We start from the raw sequence: 18,836 nt of genomic DNA on the forward strand, positions 1-18,836 counted from the left end.
AATGCTATTGGTGCACAAAGAGAGAAAATCCTGTTATTTGTAACGAAATTGAGAAAATTAGAGATTGTGTGTGAGTGTGTGTGTGTGTGTGTGTGTGTGTGTGTGTGTGTGTGTGCTCAATTATGTGCATACCACACCACTCATGTAGATCAGAGAGAATGACACTCATGAGTCGGTTCTCTTCTGGCATCATTTGGGATCCAGGGATTCAGTTCTGATCATCAGACTTTTGTGCAAAGGCCACTACCCACTGAGACAAGATGGAGGCCCAGGGTCCAGAGATCCTTGTGTTAAAACAAGTTGGGCACAGGCAGACAAATACTTCATAATCTCACTCCTATGCAGTAGTTGGGGCTTTGAGGGTCATTACAAAAATTGGACCAAACAGTAGAGAGGGAGGGTTTGGGTGAGGTTAACAAATATACCCAGTTACAGTTGCGAGTTCAAACGTGTATGTTCTACTGCATGATAGGGTGACCATTGATAGCAGTAATGGTCTGCATCATTAAAAAAGAAGAAGAAACTGTAAGCAAGGATTTTTTTTAAAGATTTATTTATTTATTTATTTACTTACTTATTTATTTATTATATATAAATACCCTGTACACAGCAGAAGAGGGCATCAGATCTCATTACAGATGGTTGTGAGCCACCATGTGGTTGCTGGGATTTGAACTCAAGACCTCTGGAAGAGCAGTCAGTGCTCTTAACCACTGAGCCATCTCTTTAGCCCATAAGCAAGGATTTTGAAGATGCTATGAGGAATGGGCTCTTGCAGACACTGAATATGCTGGCGTCCTGACCTTTGGACTGTCTAGCTTCCAGAAGTAACTATGAGCAATAAATTCCCATTGCTTATAAATTATCCAGTCTTGATATTTTTTTATAGTGGTCAAAATAGACTGTGACAGGATTGAACATAAAAGCTAAGACTATAAAATTCTTAGAAGACAGTGGAGTCTTGACCTAGGATTAAACACGTCCCTCTTAAATATGCCACCAAATTTGCACATAACACTGATAACTGAATTACACTACAATTTTATTAAGATTAAAACTTACACTTCAAAGAGCTACCATCAAAAAAAAAAAAGAGAGAGAGAGAAGGAAACCTTCAGAACGGGAGAACATATATGCAAATGACGTGGCCAACAAAAGTCATGCAGTGGAACCATAAAGACTTCATACACATCGGCAGTGAAAAGGCAAATGGTCCAATTTCTAAGAAGCAAACAGTTTGAGCAGGAACCACTGAAAGAAGGTGTACAAATGGCAATGAGTACATGACACACTCATTCAGTGACATGATCAGCCACGAGGGAGCTGCCAGTGAAACCACGGTGAGACAGTGCTTTATGCCCACAAGAGAGATCAGACTCAAAAAGAGGCTATGTCGGAGTTTCAGACGCTGCTGGCAGAAGAACGGCTTAGGGAAAGTCTGGTGTTGTCTAAAACAATTAAATGCTAGGTCTCCATATGACCCAGCAATTCACTTCTCAGGTTTAGACTCGGAAGAATTGAAAACCCAAAATTCAAACAGTGGTGTGACGTCAGGTTCACAGTAGCCATACACGTGATAGCTGAGGGCAGGAAATTGACAAATGTCTGTGAATGCATGAAGGCACAAAAGCTGCCATAGTCATGCAATTTATTGACGTTTTAATGCCATAGCTGTATAAAGGGATAAAGTACTAATGCATGCTGAATCGTGCATTGTGGTGGTTTGAATGAAAATGGCTCTCAAAAGCTCATAAAGTTAAATGCTTTGTTGCCAGGGGGTGGAATTATTTGAGAGAATTAGGAGGCGAAGCCTTGTTGGAGGAAGTGTGTCCTCTTCTTCCTTGCCCAATTCTCTTCTTCTTCCCTAGTAGTTTACCTTCTGGTTTATCTCCTCAACATCCACACCACAATCCCTGGCTCTACATAGGAGACAAAACATATGGCACCATCTTTCTTAGTCTGAATTATTTTGCTCAACTAATGTCCTCTAGCTCTCTCCATTTCTTGCAAATGATAGAATTTTGTTCTTCTATACAGCTGAATAATACTCCATTGTGTGCACAATACATTTTCCTTATTCATCTATCAGTCTATCACTATGCATTCAGCTAGCCCCATCTTGCTCTTTGAGACAAGGTCTCTCAATGGTTTCTCACTGGCTGGCCGTTGAGCCACTAGGATCTACCAGCGCTCACCCCCTCGCCAGCTCTGAGGTTACAAGCACATGCCACCAAGGTTTGCTTTTCACCTGTGTGCCAAAGATCCAAACCCAGATTGTCATGCTTAGACACCAAGCACTTTACCCACTGAGAAGTCCTGCCCTCAGTGTTTTAAGGAATCAGCAGGGTATCCGGTTCCTATCCCTGCACCCTTGCAAGCACTCTTGGCTTCTGTTTTCTTGACAACTACCATTCTGACTGGGATGAGATGGATTCTCAGTGAAGTTTGTATTTGTACTTTGGATAGAGGTCTTCTCTATGGTACCATAAATGTTCTAAAGGAATATTGTTTGTGCGACTCTGAATGTTTGATGACCATTGAACTATTTTCTTCAGAAATATAATCCTCACTTATAAAATACTATACATTCAAGAATGTTTATTGCATCATCGCTCATGCAACATAATGATTGTGATAATTCAACCTATGGTTAACATTATGGAAATAAAGGGATTACCTATAAAAGATTGTCTCTATTAATATAATAGCTTTATATAGTAAAGCATCATTTGGCCACTAAAAACAATGAATCCATGCACTAGCCATTGCCTAGAATAAATTTCTATAAATTATTATGAGTAAACAAATCAATTACATGACACATTTATAATGTGATTTCATCTTATGTATAAGTGACAAAACGTGTTTCGTGTGTGTGTGTGTGTGTGTGTGTGTGTGTGTGTGTATGTGTGTGTATTTACCTGTGTGTACAAAAACATTTTACATAATGACTTAAGCCTATGAAAGATACCCCAGAAATGGGTAAGTCATAAGAGTTGTGAAAGAAAATTATACTGGATGAGTTTTCTAAACATACTCAAGTTAGTTAAATGTCCACATCTCAGCTTAAGCAGAAAGCTTTTAAACTATTAAAATGTAAGCGGTCTAATAATTTACATGTAAACTGCGTAAGATCCATTCCCTGACACATATAAATGTGTTGTACTGGGCACGTTAACTACTTTCTGCCTTGATTTCCTCTTCCAAATGTGAGTTCATAATAATATTTACCCCATGGAGTGAGTTAAGGCTTGAGAGAGCGAACACACATAAAACTCAGAATTTTGCAATTTGTCATTTACTATTTGCTTGCCTGGTTCTTTGCTGAAACTTGTGCCCAAAACCATCCATCCTGGGAACCTGATTAGTAAGTAGAGAGTTTGCTTGTGAGCTTTTCTGATTAGCTTCTCCCACCCCATTTCTCCCCTTCTTTTTCTCCTCACTGGAAGGAAGTGTATCCCTTACTTGTCCTAGGAAGTTGTGGGAATAGTGAACAAGGAGTAGACCAGCCATCCAGGTCATGTGCTAACACCGAAGGATTAGCAGGCTAGAGGCCCAGTCAGCACATCATGAAGGGAGATTTATCTTGGGAGGAAAATGAAATTAGTCCAACTAGGAAGATGTAATTCAATATCTACTCCACTGGGAAGGGAGGACACACTTCAGATAAGTAGACCTTGGAGAGCAGGATGAGAAAAGGGTAGGAATGTGGCCAGTGTCCCTCTCCTCACATGGCCACAGGAGAGTTAGGTCCTAGGTGACGTGCACACTGCAAAGCATCTCCTCCTGCTGCAGACTAGTCATGCTTGCTCAATTTTGACTTTCAATTCTAATAGAGATCAGTGGTCAAGCAGTAGTTGCAATCCTGCACCAAAAGAATATTTTTTACCAGTTATGTTAATCATTGGTCAGTTTTAACAACCAAATTGGAGCAACTACGAGAAGTCTCAACTTCTCCTGGGTGCCGAGCCCTGGTGATAAATACCAACATTATATCTACTAAAAGGGAAAGTCTCATAATATTGTACAGATACCACCTTTGTCCCCAAGGCCTCTTCTCAGAACCATGCTGCGGTCCAGAGAGGGACCCTTGCCTATATCTGTGCGTCTAAACTTCCTGCAGCAGAGGCCTGCCTTTCTTCTTCTGATGAGTCAGGTCACCTCACGAGACTTTGTGTCTCTAAAGAGGAGTGACATGCTCCTCACAACTAAGAACTAAGGCTTTAGGACACAGCTGATCAATAAAGAAATGATCCTACCTGAAAGGGTACCATCCTAATTGGCTTAACACTAATATCATTGGAGAAAACAAAGAGAGCTGTTGCATAATTAGCTATTGACACAGGACTGTGGGGACCAGGAACAGTAGATCCAGAAGAGGCTGTCTATCTCCTCCCTGCACCTGGGCTTCTACCTGTATCACACCCCCTTGGGCATGCAGGATCTTCTGATGAAGATTTTTCAGCAGGGGAGTCCAGAGAGACTCACAAGGACTTAGAACGTGGCCTGCTGCTCCTTCAAAAGGCATCCTAAGGAACTCTGTTTTTCTTCATAGTACAGCATTAGGCTCTCTCACTCTCCCTTAGAAGCCTCCCTTGGATCTGGGTAGGTCCCTGAGCTGGCGTCTGTACTTCAAAGTCCCCCTACCTTCCATGCATCCCCCACTTCACTCCTATTTGTCCTGAAATTGACCCTTTAAAGACTGAATTTTATGTGCCCAAGTGATCTATTTAAAGCATCAATCTAACAGAGTCAGCTTCCGATCCTCTAATTAAAAACCCTCAGCCTGTGGCTGTGAGTCCACACAGCTCTCATGTATACAGAGCACTGTGAAACACTGAGAACACAACACAGCTCTGCCCTCAGAAAGCCCGGTGAGGCCAGACAGCTGACCAGTTCCACAGCACCCATGACTCAGCAACAGGAAGAAAGGGACCATGAGAACCTCCCCCAGGAGCCCCGAGGTCAAGAAGGGGCTCGCCTGCAGAAGGAACACGAGCAGAGATGTCAATGATGAGTGATGCACTGAGGACCGAAGGCCAGTATTTCTTGAAGCCTATTGATATATTGATATTAGGTGGAAGCAATTATTCAGTGTTGCAGCCACTGTCTTCTGAGGCTCAGGGTCATGGTAGAAGAAAGGCTAGAAAGACACTAGAAGTCAGAGGGAGTGGATGTCTGCAGCAAAACAGAATTTGCCTGATGTGACAGTGCACTTACAAACATGAGTTCATGAAGGTTGGGACTAAATGACAAGATCAAGTTCAGACCAAACCCCAGCCCTGAAGGAGGGGCTCGTGAAATCCCATCTCTATCTGAAGAGCTCTTGATAGTAGATGGCTGACGGGGAGGGAGAATCACTTCCTCAGAGATGCAGGTCCTGAGAGGCTGCCCATGCTGCAGTAGGTGGTAGCACGTGCATACAGGCAGCATCAAGTGGACTCAAGGTATTCTCTAAAGAGAGAGAGAGAGAGAGAGAGAGAGAGAGAGAGAGAGAGAGATCACATGAAATGTGGAGGGAAAAGGAAGGAAACATCAGGGAGGAGTTCGAGGGATGAGGGGAGGGGAGAGAAGGAAAGTTAGGGGGAAGGGAGGGGAGAAGGAGAGTTAGGGGGAAGGGAGGGGAGAAGGAGAGTTAGGGGGAAGGGAGGGAAGGGGAGGGGAATGGAAAAGACAAGCATGCATTGCAGGTTAGTGAGAAAGGATACTACTTCATGCAGTGCTCATAGAGTGCAGCCATATTAAGTAGTTTCCTCACTTTGTGCTGTGAAGGAAGTAGCGAAGAGGCTTGGAACAGCCAAGCACATCCCATGATGGGAATGGTTCAGTGGAATGAGAGGGAATACGAGGTATTTACTTTCAGAGAGGCAGGGAGGAGAAAGAGGGGAGGAGAGAGAGAGGAGAGAGAGAGAGAGAGAGAGAGAGAGAGAGAGAGAGAGAGAGCCCTCAGCATGCATTCAGTAACTACACTTTCAGTTCTCTGACCAAAGCAGCAGAGAAACCACAAAGATCCACGCATGACTTCCTGTACTGATACATTTACATATGTGTCATTTGGAGAAAACAACCACTAGAGCCAAACATGATTCCAAGGAAATTGCTTCGACCAGAGACCATCTCAGAGGGCTTCACGAGCGGAGGACTTTCCTTGAGCCCCAGAGGATGGAAAGGAATTCAGCAAATATGAATTCTGGGAATGAGAACGTAGGACAGGGCTCCAAACATTCTAGATAAGGAACCAGAGTGGGAGTCAAGTCCGTAGAGGATGCGTTTGGAACGTGGCACGTTGGTCTGAAAAGATTAAAGAAGTGAGACTTGGAGTGGCAGGTGGCACTCAGATCAAGCAAGGCATTGCCTTCCCAGATTAAAAAATAATTTTTTAATGAGATTTTCCCCAAAGGCAAAAGTACTCAGGAAAATTTACTAGCGGGGAAGAAACATACACATTGCTATAGCGATGAAGACAGGAAAAGTCAGTGACAGTGACTTAAACACAACTAAAAGAAGGCACCAAGATCTCTGAGCAGCAGGTCTCAGGCCCCATCGGGCTAGCAGAGACAGCAGCTTCCCCACAGGGCCAGCTAATGTCAGGATCTATCGTTTCCTCTCACTTGACAACATGCACAGGTCTCATAGCCTTCACTACCTCGGTGTTATTGTCTATGAATTGTGAATGCTGCAGAGACTGAAGAAATAAAGTATGTCCAAGCACATAGATGTTTACCACTCACTAGGGAAACATGCTACAAATCCAGTCTTAGCAGCCCCTCCCCGCCCCCACCTCATAAAAAGCTCTATATCTTAGAGCTGGCGCTTTTCAGTTCTTCAGACTTAGTGTCAACCTACCTCAGTTTCCTGTAGCTCAGCGGTTCTCAACCGTCCTAACACTTCCACCCAGTTCCTCATGTTGCATTGATTCCCCAACCATAAAATTATTTCATTGCTACTTCATAACTGTAATTTTGCTACTGTTATAAATCATAATGCAGATATCTGATATGCAGGATATCTGATAGGTGACCTAGTGGTATCGTGACCCACAGGTTGAGAACCATCGCCTTAACAGGTCGGAGATTAAAAATGCTGAGAGCAAAAACAGACTAGAGCAAGCCTCACTGTAGAATAGTTCTGTAACTAATGACAGAGTCAAGATTCGCCCGGGAATCAGAGAATCCAGCTAGCTATGACGGTGCTCGCCTGGGTGGTGGTGGCTGTGAATAAAGTTCAGCTGGTAAAGAGCTTGGCCTAACATGGGCAAGGCTGCCACTGTGGCTTTGCCCCTCAGAACTTAATAAGGCTGAGTGGGATATCTGCCCTCTTGATGTGAAGACAGAAGGATGTGAAATTAAATTCAAGGCCTGCCTCGAGCTATGTGAGAACCTGTCTCAAAAAAAAAAAAAAAAATGGGGCATATAGAAACAAAGAAACAGAAAGAAATGAAGAAGGAAGAAAGGAAGGAAAGTCAGTCAGTCAGTCAACCATAGGGCCTGTCCCCATGTGGTGTTGTATGTCTATACAGAACACTGACAGATCTGCTCATTTCCTGTTTGTCCAGGTCCCTAGTCTTGAGTCACTGTTAAGTCATCATCTCCATGAAAGGACCGAATGGACTTTCTCATCTGACGTAGCCTCAGCTCCTAACATAAGAGAGCTATGCCTGAGTGGGTGGATGATGATCAGAGTCTTCCGGTGAGCATACAAGTGTGTTCTCTACTAGCCCGGACGCCATGGGATGGGATCTCTCTCTCTCTCTCTCTCTCTCTCTCTCTCTCTCTCTCTCTCTCTCTCTCTCTCTCTGTGTGTGTGTGTGTGTGTGTGTGTGTTCTCTCTCTCAATCTGTGCTCTCTCTCAATCTGTGTGTGTGTGTGTTTCTCTCTCTCAACCTGTGATCTGTGTGTGTGTATGTTTCTTTCTGTTTGTCTGTGTGTGTGCCTCTCTCTCTCTCTCTCTCTCTCTCTCTCTCTCTCTCTCTCTCTCTCTCTCTCTCTCTGTACTTCTAAATTCCATGTTCTATCCTCTGCCTTCTTTCTGTTTTCCTAAGGCTCTTTACATACGTTACATGCACTGGAAAGTGTCAGTTAAAGTTTCAACATCAGGGTCAGGACTCTTGACTAAGTGACAGACTCCTATTCAGACTGTCTCATATAACACGGTAGTACATTTATGAACTTGTCTTCAGTCACTGCTGGAGTCCGCATATGCAAACCCTGATGACCAGAGCCTGTCTCTCTACCTCTAGCTTCTTCTATCCTCAGTGCTGACTTTACCCCTCAGATCCGAGTGGCAGCAAAGACACAGGGAGTCCAAGACCTAAAGGCTTAAAATCCCAGAAAGGAACAGGTTGTCCTTTTCAGATAGTTCTTGCCCTAGTCCTAGGTGTCTGTTCATTGGCTAAGCTTGGGTCACGTGCCCATCCAGAAACCAACCGCTGGGACGCCATTTGTCCAAATCCAGCCCCGGAGCAACAGGAATGAGATTGAACCACAGGGAATAATAAGAGAGGAAGCCTGAGAGATGAGTGCAATCCCAAAAGAAAATCAGGTGCTACCACCAGCAAGGGTAACAGATGCTCGGAGAGGCTAGTAGGCAGATGTTATCATCTCCAGCTATCTAAATCGAGAGTGAGTAAAGCCCCATCTGATAGACTGTCAGGAAGCAATTAAGCCTTTTGTCACTGTTGATGCTGCGCGTGCATTTAATGATAACAGATGTGCCGAGGCACCAGTGAGCAGCTGCAGAGAAGGAGCCAGCGGGGCTGGAAGGAAAAGCCAAGCAATCCATCTTCCAGCCCAAGAGTTTCCCCGCGTCGACTGTACCGCTCAGGATGACCAAACTGACTCCGGTACCTTCCGAGTTGCAAAACTCTGCTCTGGGATTCAGCAGCTAGATCTGAAACTGCTTTATGACCGACAGTTAAAGCGAGGTAAATTAAGGGAGAGAAACCAAGGATATGGTTCCGCGCATAAAACCCAGCCATATAATTAACAGAGCCCACATCAATCACGCATCAGTTAGGCCTCACTGGTTTCATAGGTATTCGATGGTGGAAATGAACCAGTCCTGATAGGCAAAAAGAATTGAAGCCAGTAAAATTGAAATACTTAAAAGTGAGGCCCCTGTTATTAATTAGTCAAGTTCCCACTCTCTTTGTGGTATTTGTGGGATATTTAGTAATTAGGTTTTTTTTTTTTTTAATGTTTCTTCCTCATTTAGTTTTGGCTTCTGTCGTTCCCAACCTGTGTTTGTCTAGGCATTCCATGCAGACGAGGTGTGTTTTCAATAATAATAAGCCCTTGTGCTGCAGATCACTTTGTCCTTTATAAAAATCACTCACTGGAGTTGCCCAGCAACGTTGGAGACAAGCAAGGCAAACTATCCTCCCAAGTAACTACTGGAGCATCTGGCACGGCACCACCAGCGGAGTCTGATTGTCTTGCAATGGGAGTAAAGTGTCTCTGCGTTGGAACGGTGAGGCATCAGAGCTCCGGTGCTCTGAGTTCTGGAGATCTGACAGATGGGTGGGTTGACCTAATCAGAGCAGAAGCACCCTCAGCTTTTTTGGTTCCTGGGGTTATAAGTCCATTCTACGTAACTACAGAAGCATTAATAACCTGAGCTTCATGAGTCAGCCGAGTGTACCAATGGTAATCCTCTGCGAAGGGGAAAACAAACGGTGGTACTTTCTAAAACAACACAAAGGTTGTTTGGTAAAGCCTCAAGGAACTTTGTGTGTGTGTGTGTGTGTGTGTGTGTGTGTGTGTGTGTGTGTGTGCGTGTGTGTGTGTGTACATATATAATATCTTAAACCTTTTATGGTACTCGGACTGACTGTTCCACACAAGAACCATAGACTAACAAAATCCCCAGGCACAAGAAACCTCCTTTGGATTGGATGGTCACCGTAGTCCAAATGACTCCCACGGCAATATGGACTATTGATGTAGCCCTTGGTTGCCACCCAGAGGTTGAAGACAAATCCTTATTACTGAAGACACCACACACTTAAGACAGAGGACTAACCTGAAACCTTCCTCCCTGTGGCCTTGCTCCCGTGGTATCTGATGATTCTGTGCACGCTTTGAAGAGAAGGAGTAATCAATAGTCCTCAGCTGTGATGCCTTTGAACCGCAACGATGACCAGCATGGCAGGAGTCTATAAAGGTGCAGTAAGTGGCACTCTCCTGGTGGTGTAACCAACAGCTGTCAAGTGAACTTAAGGTCCACTCAACAGGAAGGAAATCATTCATGGTACTAGAAACCAAGCCTACAACCTGGGACTAGTGGGGTCACGGATCCTAAAAGAGAATCCACTACTTCTACTTGCCAGACCAGCGTAATCCTAACTACATTCTAAGTCTTGTCTTTATACTGTAGATAAATGTAGCTCTCACCCTTCAACAATGAAGCGTCTCTTTACAGCAAATGGAGACTCTGAATCTCTCTCTCTCTCTCTCTCTCTCTCTCTCTCTCTCTCTCTCTCTCTCTCACACACACACACACACACACACACACACACACACACACACACAACTAAGCACAATGCAGACATCGACCAGTGGTGTGGAGCCCAGCCCCAGTGGATGTATTTACATCCCAGTTCCTGCAGTAATGGCTCAGGGAACATCCCAGAAGAGGGGACAGAAAGATTAAAACAGCCAGAACACCAGGATGTCTGCTATGAAACAGTCTGTTTAGAAATGGCTGTATAAACAAGACTGCACAACAACAGTTATCAACTGGCATGCTAATGAGGAAGGGGAAAATCTCGAGAGGTTACAGCCCTGGACAAGGAACTACAGGCAATGGCTGCTGAGGGAGAGTTAGCCTCTCCCAAGGCCTAGGCCCCCAATTGGCTATCCAAATAAAGTGGTCAGCCCTGAAACCATATACACACAAATAACAAAAGCGAACTCTGTAGGGTGTGGTTATATAGTTGTACATATATATATGTATACATGTACATTTAATAATAATAAAATAAAAATGTATCAATTTGAGAGTGAGGAGGCAGAAACACATAAGGAGTTAGAGGGGGGAGACCTGGGAAGGGCTGGAGGGAAGAAACAGAGTGGGGGAAGGATGTGGCTATTTTTTTAGCTTAAAAATGTATTAAAAGTAAAATAAAAAAATAAAGTAAAATAAAACTATACATACTATATAAAATATATAAATAAAACTATACTATACTTTATAGAGAAATATAAATAAGCAAAAAATACTTTGATAACACTACCCATTCAAATTGTGGTTTATAATTCTTGTCTTCTTATTGCTTTCAAGTGCATTTTTCCCCCTTAGATCCGAATCTTTGATGACTAGAAATGCCAACATCCTGGGACTTTGAAAAATGTTATAGAAAAGAATCAACTTTTGCATTGTTCCCACATTTGGCTCTGACTTAGACCTTAAAATCGGTAAATGTATTCAGGATTTTTTTTCTTGTAATTAGAAAAATAGTGGTTCATTGAATTAATTCCAGCCGGCTTTTTGCAGGGCCCTAAGATCCACTAGGTCTCAGAACTAGAATCCTTGAAGATGATTGTTCTAAAACCAAAGGTGGCTGAAATCACTTTCAATCACTGGATCACTTCCTCAGTTGTTAGTCTTCAAACATTTTCTCCGAAGGACACCAAGTTCTGCTGAAGACAAATGGTGGGAAGATGGAAAACTGCAGTCCCTAACCGCAGCGGATAGACATTCAGCCACCACTAACGCAGCCGTTCAGTTGCAATAGCAAACAATACCAGACCTCTCTGAGCTCCTACACAGGTACATAGGCCAGGTCCTATGCCGAAGGCTTTTCTTTCTTACACTATTTCTTGTGGTTTGACAATGAAATGGCTCCTATAGGCTAATGTACTTAACACTTGATCACCTGCTCATGGCACTGAGAATGCTGTGAAACTTTAAGAGGCAGAGCCTCCCTGAAGGAAATGGGCCATTGGAGGCAAGTATATTGGGGGGTTGTGTGCGTGCGTGCATGCATGCGTGCGTGCATGCGCGTGCGTGTGTACCAAGAACAGTGGGACTGCCTCTATATAAACACTGGGGGCCAAGAAGCCACAAAGCATCTCCTGCAAAAGGACCTAATTGAGGACTGCCTGAGAGACCAAGGATTGCTAGTCCAAACAATGCCAGCCAATCAGGAACTGCTGTTTAGAATAAATACTTTCTTGGGACCAATGGGGATGGGTGGAGGATATTAAAGGCGCTTACAGCAGTGCTCAGATGAGCTTGCTGCTCAGTGTTTCTCACCTGCCCCCGGAGTCTATGTCATTGACTTTGTGCCAACTCACCCCCAAACCCAAAGGGCAGGTAGGGTCAGGAAGGGAGATGTCCAGGGCACACCGTGTGTGTGTGTGTGTGTGTGTGTGTGTGTGTGTGTGTGTGTGTGTGTCAATGTGACACAATCTAGGATCATCTGGGAAAAGACCCATCTGATACCTCCATCAGATTGGCTTGTAGGCCAATCTGTAGAACATTTTCTTGATTAATGATTGATGTGAGACAGCCCATTGTAGATGTGCTACTCCTGGGTAGGTGGCTCTGTAGTGTATGAGAAAGCAGGTTAAGCAAGCCATGAGAAGCAAGCAGCACCCCTCCATGGCTCCAAATATCTTGCCTTAGAGTTCTTGCTCTTGACTTCCTTCAGTGATGGGCCATAAGCTATAAGCCTAACAGGCCCTTTCCTCCTTCTAAAAAGGTTGCTTTTGACCTTCATCACAACATAGAAAACAAATACATACAGCCGGCCTTGGGGCTTTATCCTCTATTCATTTCCTGCTCACTCTCTGCTCCCTGAGTGTGAGTGCAGTACAATCAGCCAGGCTCTATGCCTGCCTCCATGCCTTCCCTGCCTGGTCCCATGTCTTCTCCACCATGAAGGACTGTATCCACCCAGAACTGTAAGCCAAAATAAACACTGTCTTCACTGCAGTTTTCAAGGTATTTTAATCACAGCAATAAGAACGTAATTAAGAGATTATTTCTTTTAACTCTTCTTGTAACAATTAGATAGGCATGTATTAATTAATGCCTTTTTATGTATGAATAAACTGACAAAGTGGAGAAGTTACTTGCCCAAGTTCACATGGTCTTTTAGAGGTGAATGTGGGAGCCAAGCTAGGGTGCATTCATACCATAAGTCATGGTGGGGATCAACTCCAATAGCATCATAAAGAAAGAAGCATCAGATGTCTGCAAAGGAATTAGTTACACATTACAGAAACCAGAATATTTTTCAGCATGGCTGATGTGCAAAGATGGGAGGAATCTCAGGGGAGCCTCTAGCATTCACCAGACCAGGGTGGCCCTTGGGTATGAGGAGAGGATGGCAGGCGGACAGGAGACAAGGCGAGAGGGAAAAGCATCTCATGAAGCTTCAATCAATTGAGGTACTGATGCGGTTACCTGCAGATATGAAACACCTGTAATTTAATCCTCTCCTATTGTCTCATAATTAATAGCTTCCAGTGCCTGAGGTGCTCCAGCGTGAACTTGGCTTGCCGTTCTTGGGCCTTGTTTTCTTGATGGATGGGCTCGTGTCGCTGCCGCTTCTGTTTGTCAAGTCTCTGACAGAAAGACTTCAACACCAGGTTTGTTTGGGTCCTGATTTTTCAATCCTGAGGGAGATTTAAAACGATACAAATTATCTTCAGAACCTAAGCTAATTAGTTTAGACTGGTGAATCTGGATTCATCAAAACGAGTCCCTATTCCACCTCATCACAGCTGTGTGTTGAATACAATCAGTTTAAAAGACTGGCTAAAAACACACCAGTATTTTAAGAATTGTGGGGGGTTTTTTTTGACTGGTTTGACTTCTTTATTGTGCAAAGGGTCAAGTCCAGGGCCTTATAAATGATAGTAAGGAGCTCTATCTCTACCACCAAGCCCACAATTTATCTTCAACACTAGAAAGTGGTCTCATTTTTTTTAATTTCCATAAGGAGCCTTTGCTATTGGGAACGAAGAAGCAAGTTCTAGATTGGAGAGCGGACACCTCATCAAGTCAAAATGACAAAGGGACACAGTTCAGAGCCTTTGCCAAGGGACTGATTAAGAAATGATAGTTTGTGCCTGAGGATCCAGCTATACCTCTCTTGGGCATATACCCAAAAGATGCCCCAACATATAAAAAGACACGTGCTCCACTATGTTCATCGCAGCCTTATTTATAATAGCCAGAAGCTGGAAAGAACCCAGATGCCCTTCAACAGAGGAATGGATACAGAAAATGTGGTACATCTACACAATGGAATATTACTCAGCTATCAAAAACAATGACTTTATAAAATTAAAGGCAAATGGTGAACTGGAAAATATCATCCTGGGAGCTAACCCAATCACAGAAAAACACACATGGTATGCACTCATTGATAAGTGGCTATTAGCCCAAATGCTTGAATTACCCTAGATGCCTAGAACAAATGAAACTCAAGACGGATGATCAAAATGTGAATGCTTCACTCCTTCTTTAAAGGGGAACAAGAATACCCTTGGCAGGGAAGAGAGAGGCAAAAGATTAAAACAGAGACTGAAGGGACACCCATTCAGAGCCTGCCCCACATGTGGCCCATATATATACAGCCACCCAATTAGACAAGATGGATGAAGCAAAGAAGTGCAGAAGTGTAGATCGCTCCTGAGAGACACAGCCAGAATACAGCAAATACAGAGGCGAATGCCAGCAGCAAACCACTGAACTGAGAATAGGACCCCTGTTGAAGGAATCAGAGAAAGAACTGGAAGAGCTTGAAGGGGCTCGAGACCCCATATGTACAACAATGCCAAGCAACCAGAGCTTCCAGGGACTAAGCCACTACCTAAAAGACTATACATGGACTGACCCTGGACTCTGACCTCATAGGTAGCAATGAATATCCTAGTAAGAGCACCAGTGGAAGGGAAGCCCTGGGTCCTGCTAAGACTGAACCCCAGTGAACTAGACTGTTGGGGGAGGGCGGCAATGGGGGGAGGTGGGGAGGAACACCCATAAGGAAGGGAGGGGAAAAAAAAGTGAAACATGCAAGTTTTATTGGGCAGCCAGAGTGAAATAAAACAATGGTTTTGGTTTTTATGAAAATGAAAAAAAAAAAAAAAAAAGAAATGATAGTTTGCCTTTGACTTCCATTGTCACCGTCCTCCTCTAAAGTCACCCACTGACATTTCCGTATGTTCCTTTATAACTGCACAGGCACAGTGAGTTCTTCTGTAGTTCGATGGCGTCCATGAGTTGATAATAGATTACTCAGCTCATGCTCACATCTCCCACCACACTCATCTACTTTCTGATATATTCATGAGGTTCTGCTTACTTCCCCCATGTCTGACACTTATTTCTCGGTGTTCAGAGGCAAGTCTCTGGCAAAGGTCAATGGCTTCTTTACCTTTCCAATTTTTGGAAGCACACGCTTATTCCACTTACTGCAGATTATCTCTCCTAACATTCCATTGGTTACAAAGAGCTCACCGATGCTTCTAGATTAGCTCCCAACCCTAGGTTTACTGTGCAACATGCTTTCCCTGTCGGTTCATTCTGGAATCAGGAATGTCAGCGGTTTCTCCATTATTTAAATGATTATAAATGTCTGACCTGGCACATGTGTGAAGTAGAAACTTAAGGGTTCTCTGGAAAGTTAGTTATGTCAAGTGATGTTTTGCTGGGGCACACAGGTACAAGAACGTTTTGTTGGAGCAGACACAGGAAAGACTGTTTCCCTGAAGCAGACACAGTTGTAGAGATGTTTTGATACAGCAAAAAAAAAAAATGTGAAAGGAGGCTTGAAGGAGTATAAATATGACCTCGCAGACAATGGGAGAGGAGCCCTGAGCATTGCTTTAGTTTGCTCTGCCTGCTATTCTTCGCTAATGACGTACTTGTTTTGGTTTGTCTTACACAGAATTTTCGAGCTCAACTTGTGATAATGCTGCCGTCGAGGGAAACTCACCCAAGCACTGCTCGTGAGGTTCCTGCAGCCACTTGCCTCAGGCTGGTTGGTGAGCCTGATGGTTTCTTCAGGATTGAATGGCAGCTGCTGGTTCATTCTGGTGTCTGCTTGCCAAAAAGCCTGGGCTGAAGCTGCAAGTTTGTGTCTGCTGTCTCCCTGCCTAGAGGATCGGTTTACAGCTATTTGGTGTTTGAAACAGGACTCAGCTACTGCCCAAGAAGATGGAGCTCACCCCCAAAGAACTATTGATGAACAGGTCCACTCCCCCATCTCCTAATAACTTTTCTCTTCCACTTCCTCTGTTAGGTGGTGGGTTAGAGGAGAGGTCAAACCCTTATTAAAAGTAGGTTGCAAAAATATATGCCTACACCCATGTTTCTGTCACTTCCAATCATAACCCAATTCCTAAATTTTCCGTCATATCAGGTACCCTCCCAAGTCCTCCTTTTCCCTCAGGCCTTCCTCCCAGAGCCCCCTTCTTCCTGCTTCCCTCTCGACTGGCTGTTCTGTAGGCACAGTGGAAAATGTAGAGGCTCCCAGGTCCCCTTTGTAACAGATGAACAGAATGATGAAGAATTTAAATTCTCACTGAGGAATCTCTCTGCCCCTCTCCCCGCACTGCCTATTCCCTCTGCTGCACCAGCACTCCGTCACATACATCTTACCTACATGCTTGGTTTATTGTCTAATCTGAATGTAAGTTCTATAAAGGAAAGAGAGGGGCTTTGGGGGTGACTGTGCATGTGTGTGTCCACTAAAACTTGTTTTTCTTCTATAGTTTGCCTCATTTGTTTGTTCGCTCGCTTGCTTGAGACTGGGTCTCATACACGCCTTTTGAACTTTCTAAATGGACAAAACTGTCCTTAAACGTGTGATCTCCCTGCATCTTCGTCAGATGTGCTGTGATTACAGGCATGCGTCACACACCTGCCATGATGGAAGTTTTTCTCTTTTTTTTTTATCTTCTTCTGCTTTGTCTTCAGTGCCTAGGATGGTGCCTCGCACAGCATGGACACTGAGTGGAAGGGTCAAAACTACTGTACCTCCTTTACTAAAGGCTCTTCAAGGAGTGGGTAGCCCAAGGCCAAGTGGCCAATGAGATAGGATGAGAGTCTACCAAGAAGGAAATACAGTCAGTAGGTCTTTCCAGAAATCTGAGGAAAGAAGTGGTCACTCGGGTTACTTCTGTCAGTCGTCTTATGAGCAATAAAAGAGGCAGCCTTAGGACAAACCCAAAGCCAAGCATGAGAAGCTGAAGACATCGTAAGTTTGTAAACCATTTAGTCAGGGACCAAGCCCTATCTTTGGGCTGTATTTAGGCCAATTTGAATTGATTATTTTATTTGCCATTAAAAAGTCTTACCTGCTACCCCAACTCTGCCCAGCACAAGTATTTCCTGTCAGCGTTTTGTTCATTATTGTTGGTTGGTTGGTTGGTCGGTTTGTTTTGATTGCCGTTGTTGTTGTTTTGTTTAGTTTAACTGAGTTTTTCAAGATATGATCTTGCATATAGCCCAAGCTAGTCTCAAACTGTAACAGTCCTCCTGCCTCCGTCTCTGGAGTACTGGGGATTGGAAGCATACAGCGCCACACCCACATTATACCAATTGTTTTATGGACCTCTCCTCTGCTTTTTTTTTAATCCCAAATTGCCCTTTATGATCCCTCTGTCTCTTTTGAGTCACTCCATGCTTTAACTGGAACACATCCTGGCCAACTGTCTAAGAAAGCTATAAAGAGAATATTTTCTGAGTCCTTGAATGTCTTAAAATGCTTTCATCTTTCCCCTTGAACGTCTCTGAGGAATCGGGTAGATAGGGGACTGTGGGTGGGAAACCACAGCATCTTAGGATTTGAAAACACCCTCGAATTGCCTTTTACCATCCCCTTTGCTGATGGGATGTTTGGTGATCTAACTCTATTTTGAGAAATAGGATGGCTACATTTAGCAAATGAAAATACAGGACACTGATTAATTTTGTGTTTCAAATACCCTGTGAAATATCTGGGGCATACTCAAAAAACGTACCCAATATCTCTCTGGTTGTTAACTATCAGCCCTAGATGCAGTCACTGCTATATTCTTAATTTACTTGATGTATTTTTTTAGTATTATTTAACCTGGCTTTTCTTATTTTCCTAAACAATGCATGATATTAGAGCTAACTGAAGACCAGGAGAAAGAGTATGATTCTCGTTGGCATGTTCGGCTGGCAGATCACTTTGCCTGGCAGAGGCTACAGCCCCCTGTCAACTTGAGTTTGAGGAACCATGGAAGAAAAAATAGTATCATAGCATATTAATCTTAGTATCAGAATACCTCTAGAGAAATTCATTATTAGAGCAGAGGTCTGGGGAAACTAGCACACTCAGCATAGTACCCTGTAGCCTAGTTAAATTATCTGATTTCAACCCTGGCTACCCAGCTGACATTTCTCACAGGCATCCAGTAAACAACCTCTGAAGGGGGCCAAGGGTTCAAACTGAAGAAAGCTTGCCTTTGTAAGAGTGAATATTCTAGTCACATCTTGAACTTGCCAGGTAATTGCTCTGCAGTGACCTGGCAAGGAGATGAACTATCTCAGAAGGAGAAGGCGATTAGCTTTAGAGATACATATTTCTTGAAGTTATCTCAAAGTGAACCAGCCAGAAAGTAGGTGAAGACGTATGGAGATAAGAAGCAGTGTAGTGGGAAAACTGGGCAAGATCAAGTAAGTTTAAGAAGTTGAAAGATCTATAGTCAGGGGAAAGAGATTTTAAAAAGACAATTTTAGAATCACTACACTAAAGATAACCTTAGATATCACCTAATCCAGGCCTGGAAAGGATGCAGCCAGCTCAGTGTGGAAGAGTATCTATCTGCCTAACATATAATAGACTGTAGTTT

This window comes from Rattus rattus, chromosome 10 (genome assembly GCF_011064425.1).
Source record: "Rattus rattus isolate New Zealand chromosome 10, Rrattus_CSIRO_v1, whole genome shotgun sequence".
Lineage (NCBI taxonomy): Eukaryota > Metazoa > Chordata > Mammalia > Rodentia > Muridae > Rattus > Rattus rattus.